This window comes from Ambystoma mexicanum, chromosome 7p (assembly GCF_040938575.1).
Source record: "Ambystoma mexicanum isolate Mex_15411 chromosome 7p, UKY_AmexF1_1, whole genome shotgun sequence".
In the NCBI taxonomy this organism is placed as follows: domain Eukaryota; kingdom Metazoa; phylum Chordata; class Amphibia; order Caudata; family Ambystomatidae; genus Ambystoma; species Ambystoma mexicanum.
Genome location: NC_090939.1, coordinates 887495985 through 887504609, shown reverse-complemented (window position 1 = coordinate 887504609; position 8625 = coordinate 887495985).

Genomic DNA, 8625 nt, shown 5'->3' with positions numbered 1-8625 from the left:
GGGTACAGGTGACATTTGTCGATTTAAGGGCCATACTGCCTGAAGTGAAAACTTTACGTGCCCAGGCATCAACTTTTTTATCCTCTCTATCTGGAGGGATAGTGGGATATGCAGTTTGCTTTGATGTGGATGCTGCCAGAATAACTACACTTTCTGGAGTTGGATGCCTGTTTAAGTATTCAGGATCCATACCAGCTGGTCTGTATTTCTTGGGGAAATTACTATCTGCAGCAGCAATGCTCTCAGGCTTTTCCCAGTTTTTCTCCACCCTCCTCTGAAGAGCCCTGTGAAAGGGGAGAACTGGATCTTTCTGAGGACCTCTGACAATTATATCCGTCATGTCATCTTGTTCAAAAACGGGTGAAGTTTTACCCCAACCCATATACTCAATTACTCTGGTCATAAGACTCCTGTACCCTGAGTCTGCATGCTCTGCAGGATCAGGTCTGGCAAACTCTAATTCTGGGGAGGTGTCAATTCCACTGGCAGAATGTGGAGTGTCACTCAGGTCTCTCATTTTGGACTCTTGATCAATGCGTTCCTCAGGAACTTGTTTTGTGCCATATGAAACTCCAAAGGGAGTAACTTCCTCTTCCTCTGTGCCAGATTCCTCATAAATTGAGGACATGGACTTAAAAAAGTCTGACCTGGGCAATGGAGTAAATCTTCTTTCTTCCTCTACTATATGCGTCGAAGGAATAGAAAAATCCTTCGAAGTTGTCGAAGGAATCTTCGATGACTTCGAAGATGACTTCGATACAGGCGTCGAGGTTATTTTCGTTTCGATGCCGAAACGGTCGACGTCGATGAAGTCGTCGAAGCCTTCGCCGACTTATGTTTTTTATATGCCACCGGAGAGGTGCTCGACTCTCGAAGAGTCCTCAACGACTTGTCGTCGACTCGAGTTTTTTGAGTATCCCCGACACTACCGGTTTTTACCAAGGTAGTCTTAGACTTCCCTTTGCCGTCCAATGTAGCGACCTTAGGGGTATGGCTCTTCCGAGGTTCATTCGAGGGGGTCGGGGCTGCATTCTCGAATACCTCCAGCATCTTTTTACGAAATTCTTCCCATTTTCTGGGAGAATCCGATTTTGTCGGACATCGAATTTCTTCGGTCGACTCGGAAGATGATGATGAGGGAGATCTATGTCTCCTCTTCATTTTTTTGGACGAGGAAGAAGAGTGTCTCGATCTACTCCTAGATCGAGATCTCTTTGAATGCCTATGGCGATCCGATTCCTTGGAATCAGTCGCTTTCTTATGTTTTTTGGATGTAGTCTTCTTAGAGGCTTCCCTCCCCACCGACAGTTTACCTCTCCTCTCACGAAGAGCTTTCTCGGTCATGGATTGGTAGGAACCACAGTCGTCGGTCCGGTGACTGGAACCGAGACACCAGAGACAAACTCGGTGGGGATCCGTGATCGACATTTTCGATCCACAATCTACACACTTCTTGAACCCAGTCTTGGGTGTTGAAGGAGTCGAAGAAGACGACATTTTCTTAACAGAAAACCTCAAGCGCGCCGTTTTCGATAGCGAAGCGATCGGAAAAACAGAACTGAAGCAACGGGCACGGCTCAAGCTATTTATACCATCGGTGACGTCGACAGAGTACGGAGTACGTCGAGGGCCAATCGACGCCACGACCTCGAGCACAGCATGCTCTGCGGAGAAATTTTTTTTCAGAAGCAGCGAAGCTGGAGATAACGATTTATCATAAGATGAGGAATACGTGGGAGGACACAATCCATTCGAAAGAGCAATTGTCATCATACACAGAGACATACAATAATGCAGTCTATTTAAAGTTCAAATAGAAAAGCCTCCAAGAGAGCACATTTGCTATGACCTGGTTATATTGCTTAATTTAGTAGCCAGAAAATACAGCAGTAAACGCTTGTGTAATTGCAATCCGATCGCATGAGGCCTGAGGCCCCATGCAGGCCTTTCAATAGTACATTCTATTGGCAATTCAACCATAAGTCCTTGGAAAACCAAAACTAGAGGAACTCATACTATATATAACCACGTGGACACATGTCTGTGTAATATAAAGAGGAATCATAGCTATATCCAGAAAAGTAACTGTACATATATATTAAAGTAACAGTAACTCAGCAAAGCATGACTTTTTCGAGACAGCCAGCAGGTCAAAAAGCAACAGGGTGCATGCAACGGAGTCACTGCTATCTGTCACAGACCCGGGCAGGGACGGCTGCATGTTTACGTGAATAAAGCACATTCTTTCCCTCATGTTGTACCACAAATTGGAGCAAGAACGCTGGTGAAGGCAAAAAGCTTCTTGTTTTCAGCCTAAACAAGCTTGGGGCATCCTTCTGAAAAAAGGGTGGGGCCCAAGAGAGTGAGAACGAAGCAGTTCTCAGCTAACCTCCACCGCGGACACTAAGGGGGAACTGCAAGGGTACCCCTTCCCTTCCAAGCAGCGAGGAACAGACACATTCCCGAGCGCATGCTTCATTCACAGGTACTCCCCAAAGCTTGGAGCCAGATTATCATAATGAGGGAACACAACCACATAGCACAGGTTTCACTTTAAGCTAAGAAACTTTAAAGTTAGACACATCTGGAAACTCGATCTTCCATCAAACACATGTAAGAGGTTGATAAAATGCACCTAAAAGCTAAAGATTTAAAATGGGCACCATTAGCCTGTATTTATAAATAGGCAATTTTGCCAAAGCAGAACAATGTTTCAGCAAACGCCATAAAAGGTGGCAAGTAGTCCTGTGGGTTTAACGCCTGCCAATAGCAGCCAGCCAAAGTAACCAAGCAGACATATTCATGAGTGAAATATAGCTGCCTAAAATCACATGCATTTAAGTAACACTGAAATGGTGCAAACTTTAACATGTGCACTCTAGCAAGCAGCTCTAGTAATAAAACCACATACAAATCCATAGGTACCGTGTACAGACAACTATACCAATGCATAGACAAATATGTGGCATTCAATAGAACCTGTTAAACATAACCTGATATTATGCTGCGCAGCATAAAGATTTCTAAATGAAGAATCGCCTTTCAGATAGCAGAATCAGTTAAGTGCTTGCTTCTGCTATCAGTGTAATCTGCAAAAAGTAGATTCACATTCAGGCAGGTTAAACAAAGCCTTTAATTCTTTCAACGCAGATATGGGCAGGCCACCCATTGTCGGATACAGCTGCTTCATGCAGCAGCGCTATATTACTGACATGGGAGAGATCAAAAGAGAGATCAAAGCAGCGCAGAGGCAAAGAGGGGTGTTGTGTGGAAAGAATAGCATCTAGACATAACAGGTTGCTAGAAGGCACTAGCAGTAATTCCTGGTAAATTGCTACACCATGGTGTTAATGTGAATTCAAGTGGGTCATCCAGTAAGCTCTTGCACTTGAGACCAGTAATGAAGCTTAGAATTAGTCATCCAATAATTGTATGTACAGCAATCTAGAATGGGATAAACGTTCCCGAGTTGCATTGGCGACGGGCCATGTCTTGCTAAGTTACCTTTGTGGCATCCAGAGAGTGTGTGGCGTGCAGGGATGCTGCTTTGCTTGACGTCCCTAGGCCTTCCCAGTTCAGAGGCCCCTTAGTTGACTTGCTTAAGATATAATGGTCGCTATTCCTTTGCACAGGCAAGTGTAAAGATGACAGAGTACACATTTGACCGAAGGAGCATGCACAGGACGAAGTCACACCTTCAACACAGCTTTCCATAAGTAGGCTGTCACCCATAAAAAAAAAGATTGGTACGATCAAATATGCAATTTATGAAATTGGCATTGTTTCATTTGAATTCAAACCCTGCTTGGTGAACACTTTTCTCCCAGTGAGAACCAGCCGCAGCCAGCCAAAATGGGCAAAATAACACAGCATAATTAATCCCTTATAAAATGACATTGCCTTAGTTAATTTTTTTATTCCTACCTTCCCAGAAGCTGAGGAAAGGGAAGTTAAGGATATACTTCCTTCATTGGGAGACACACACACAAATACATATACATACGCCCTATGCTGTACAAAGCAAGCAATTCTCTGACAGAATAGAGAAGGCAAAGTCATGTACAATTTGCCCTATGAAAGTATGAAACATACAGTCGCTGAGGGAGTCACAGTCCTTGCAGTCAACTCTCAGCCTGCTCTGTTTCAACTACTGTGGAGTCTTTCTAAGGTTTTCATCCAGCTACCTGTGTGGGAGGACCTACATATACCCCACCAACACCGCGGAGCCAAGTGCTGAAGGAGTAGTAGTCCTTGCAGTCTCTGCAAGGACCGTAAAGACTGGAAATGGAAACAACCACCTCACATCGGGAGGTCAACCAGCCGCAAATCGTTGTTCCGGAAGAGGAGGGGGAAAAAAGATGCCCGAGGAGCTCGAGACCCCCAAACTCAACACGAGAGCTGGCATGTGCTCCTTTGCCCAGCAGACTGCGCTAACTATCCACTCCCACTACAGCGGCAGAACTGTGGGTGCAGAAAGACCTAGGGGAATCGGGCAACCGCCTCCCGCTTCAGGCCAAATTAACTAACTAACTAACTAACTAACTAAAGCTAACTCTACTACCAGACCGAGACTCATGCCACCTTTGGTGACCCACAAAGGCGCTATGCTACGCGAGACAACAGAACTGCTTACCTTGCAGGAAACTGGGCCCTCAGCTCCAGCAAAACTGCTCTCCCCGAGAGCCAGCACCCCGATCGTCCCTGCCCCATCCGCGACTCTCCCACCGCCAGCTGGAGGGCAGACGGTGAGGGAGCTCAGCGAGGCTGGGCTCGCGGGCGAGCTGAGCAGGGTTCCGCCACGCCAACTCGATGACTCCTCCCAGGAAGCAGCAAGCGACCCTGCTCCTCAACCAACACTGCCTTCGTTCCCCAGGCTCACCTCACATCGGGACGCTGCAGCGGAGGTGCCAGAGAGCATGGAGGGTGGCGGGGAGCACTCGGATTGGCCTCGCTTGCCCCTGGAGCTGCAGCTGCCGACAGCGCAGAACCACACAGCAGCCCGAGGTCAGGTGACCACGAATGCGATCGTCCACACGACTGAGGAGAGGCGACCTCTGGCAGGCGCTGTGGAAACGGCAGACACGGAAGCAGCACAAGAACTCACTGGCCGGTCGACGAAGGAAAGGAGAAGCAGTGCGACAAAAGAACTGGTGCGCAAAGAGTGGGAAGACGTAGAAACCCACAAGAGCAGCTCACCTGTCTCCCCCACAGCATCAAACAAAAAAAACAAAATAAAATACACAGCGCCAAAGACAAAATCTATTGTGAAGAAAGCGCCTACTAAAAAGAATTTAAAAACAAAGACAAAAGCCACAGATAAGCAGAAAGCTGCAGAAAACAAAGTAGAAAACAGCGACTTGGAAAAGAGCACAGATCCACCACACTCTAAATAACAAACAAAAAAAACGAATACATAAAGAATATCTGAAAAAAACCCTCTCCAAGAACACCCAAAACAACTCCCTAAAAGACTTCTTTAAACGTCTAGGCAAACGGAAATACAATCCCTCTGACGAACTCTCTGATGCCGAGATTCTGGAGGCAATGCAGGACTTAGCTTCGTTCTCCAAAGTGCGAAAAATCGGAATCAACAAAGAACCAAATGTGCAAACAAACCTTATGACTGTGAACAGCGGCTCGGAAGCAACAACAGCAGAACTAGGCTTACTCAAAGCAGCTAACTTAGAAGCAAGCTGGGGGGACAAGTCACCCAACAACATCCTGGCTGTTCCCACCCAGCTCTTAAAAAACAGTTTGGCCAACGATCTCCAGCTTTCTAGCCCCGAGATCATCAGCCCAGGACCGACCCAGCCAAACTGCTCCTCAAACACCCCACAACCATCATCGACACCCAATCAGAAAAAAGACACACCCTATAAAGATCCAGAAATCAAGATCCCAAACTCTGCAATGAACACTAATTCTCCAATGAGCCCGCCGCTCCAACTGGAACTAGTGAGAACACGGGCCCATCCCTGAACCTCGAGAAAAGTTTTCTACCCAACGCCATTCCTTTAAAAACAAACAAAAGAGGCCCTCTGACCAACCAGTCACCTTCTCGCCAAGTGACACAAGAATCCTTCCTCTACACGCAGGGGTGGACTGGGAACTAAAAGAGGCCCTGGAAATAATAACTGGGGACCAAAAGAGGCCCTGGAAATAATGTTCAAAGTGGCCCCATATGACACATTTTCAGCAAGCCCAATACTTTTCCTATCAGAAAATAAGGAAATACCACACAAAAGAGGCCCAGGGTGCAGAGGCCCACCGGGAAATCTCCAGAGTTCCCTATAGGCCAGTCCACCACTGTCTACACGTCTGCTGAAAATAGGAGACACAGTGAGGCCTTATCTTACATCCAAAAAGAAACGCCCACCAAAAAACCAGACACGCTAACAATCATGTCGGCTATAACCGTTGCACTTGCTCCTTTCTGCAAACTATACGAATCATTGAACGAGACCCTAAAAGATCACACAACTCTGTTGTCTGCCGTGATGCACACAAAATTGATTTACTTAGAGGGCTACGTTACAGCCATGGAAAAAACAACCCCAACCCAAAACAAAGAAACAGAAGGGTGCAGGACCCATAAGAAACTCCTAGACCCAACAAGCTCTGTGACCACCCACCAATACCTAAACAACTAAAATCTGCAGAAACCCAAACTTCGGATGCTTACCAAAAAGAACCAGAGCCTGAGAGCTCTCCTTCAAAATCAAAACTGAGTCAAGGCAACAACTTCAGCATATTCAATAGCAACCTGAGAAGATGCACAGATCGACCAAACTCCAGCTTAGAGCCTTTCATCTTCAACTCGACTTTGACTCAGCCGGAGGTGCTGTCCGGCGTTACAGCCCCGGCCGTAGAAGCATCACTGGTGGAAAAAAGGCCACAAACAAGCATAAAGGGGGGCAAAAACAACCAAACGCTGCTAAAACTCAGAGCCCTTTCGAGCTCAAATAGAAGAAAGTAAATCCTCAAATCAGGCTCAAGAAAAGCCTTCTAATCCCACAACTATACGCCAATCCTCTCCAGACAAGAGAAAAGAGAGCTCTACTCATACCTCCACGAACCAGCAGATATCAAGATCACCAATCACTGTGGAAGACTTCTTAAATGACGATGTCCTGATAAACATTACTCAACATTTACAGCCAGATGCAAAAAAAAATAAAAAAAGAGGTTGGCCCGATTAAAACACTTTCTGCAAGCGAAAACCAGACAGACCAAACGTACAAAAGAAGTCTCTTGACCTCTCCACACACGCGCTCAGCAAGACGCCAGAGCAAACACAACCTGAAAACACCAAGATCAAGGCGACCTAAAGAAAACCTTTATCATAATTCAACACACTCACCTAACCAAAAGAAAAGTGCCTACGAAAAAAAAAGAATCACAGGACGAGACAGGACACCGCGATCTATAGAAAAAACAATGTACACTCAAGCACACGAACACAAGGGAGAAAATGAGAAAAACAAACAAATCACAGGACGAGACAGAACACCCAGATCTACAGAGAGAACAAAGTACTCACGAGTACACGAATACAAGACAAGAAAAAACATCCCAACGACTATCCTCAAACTGGAACAAACAGCATGGAACAATGAACACATTACGCTAAACAGAGGAACGGTACTTCAAACTTTCAGAAAGAGCAAGGCGTTAAAAGACCTGAGATCGGACGATTTTATCTTGGTTGAGCCATACCATAAGAATGAGAAAGCAAAGTCTTGCCTGCACATAAGATCGTCTGTACTAAGATTTTCCATCAAAGAAGCCCAGGATGACCTGCAACATCGTGACTTTCAGCTGACAAACTTGTCCACCACCAGACGCCAAGAACAACGGTTGCGGGAGAAAACAAGAAAAACTCCTGACAGACCACATTATACATCCAGAACGGAGGGTTTATACAAAAACAACAGGCTGCCTAACTCCGCTTTTGGAAAAACTCACAACAACACATCCAAACAATCCGACCCAACTCAAACATGCACAACATCGGGACCCCAAACTGAGACAAGTCAAGAAATACCTAAGCGATCGGCTTTTACTAACCCTTCGCAAAGTTCCTCAGTTTCCCAAGACAACTCAAGCCCTCAAAGAACCAGGGAAACCGAAACGGATTTGAACAGAAAAAAAACTCTGCCGGCAAAACCGATAAGAGCCAACATACCCACACAAATGAACCAACTATGGGCATGGCTGCCCAAAGCCCTACCAACAACCATGAGGAAATAGCAATCTGCGGCCTACGAAGCCAACCAAGAAGATCACCGCTCATTCAACTGAAATCGCAGAGACTGGTCTAAAAATCGGATCGTGGAATACATGTGGGTTTCAACACCTCACGAGACCAGGTGGAATCTACCTAGGCCAGTTTGATGCACTCGCCCTGCAAGAAACCTGGCTAACTGAAAAACCATACCTGGATGGTTTTGACATTGAAATAGCACCAGCTGTGAAGAGCTGGCTAGGACGTCCATCTTCAGGTATCGTACTGGCAGTCTGCTCAGGGAGCGGAATCAGCATCTCAGAAACAACCACAACTTCGAAACATCACTTAGCGGTTGTGATGAACTGGATCAACCACAACTCAAAAACGCTGAAAAATCA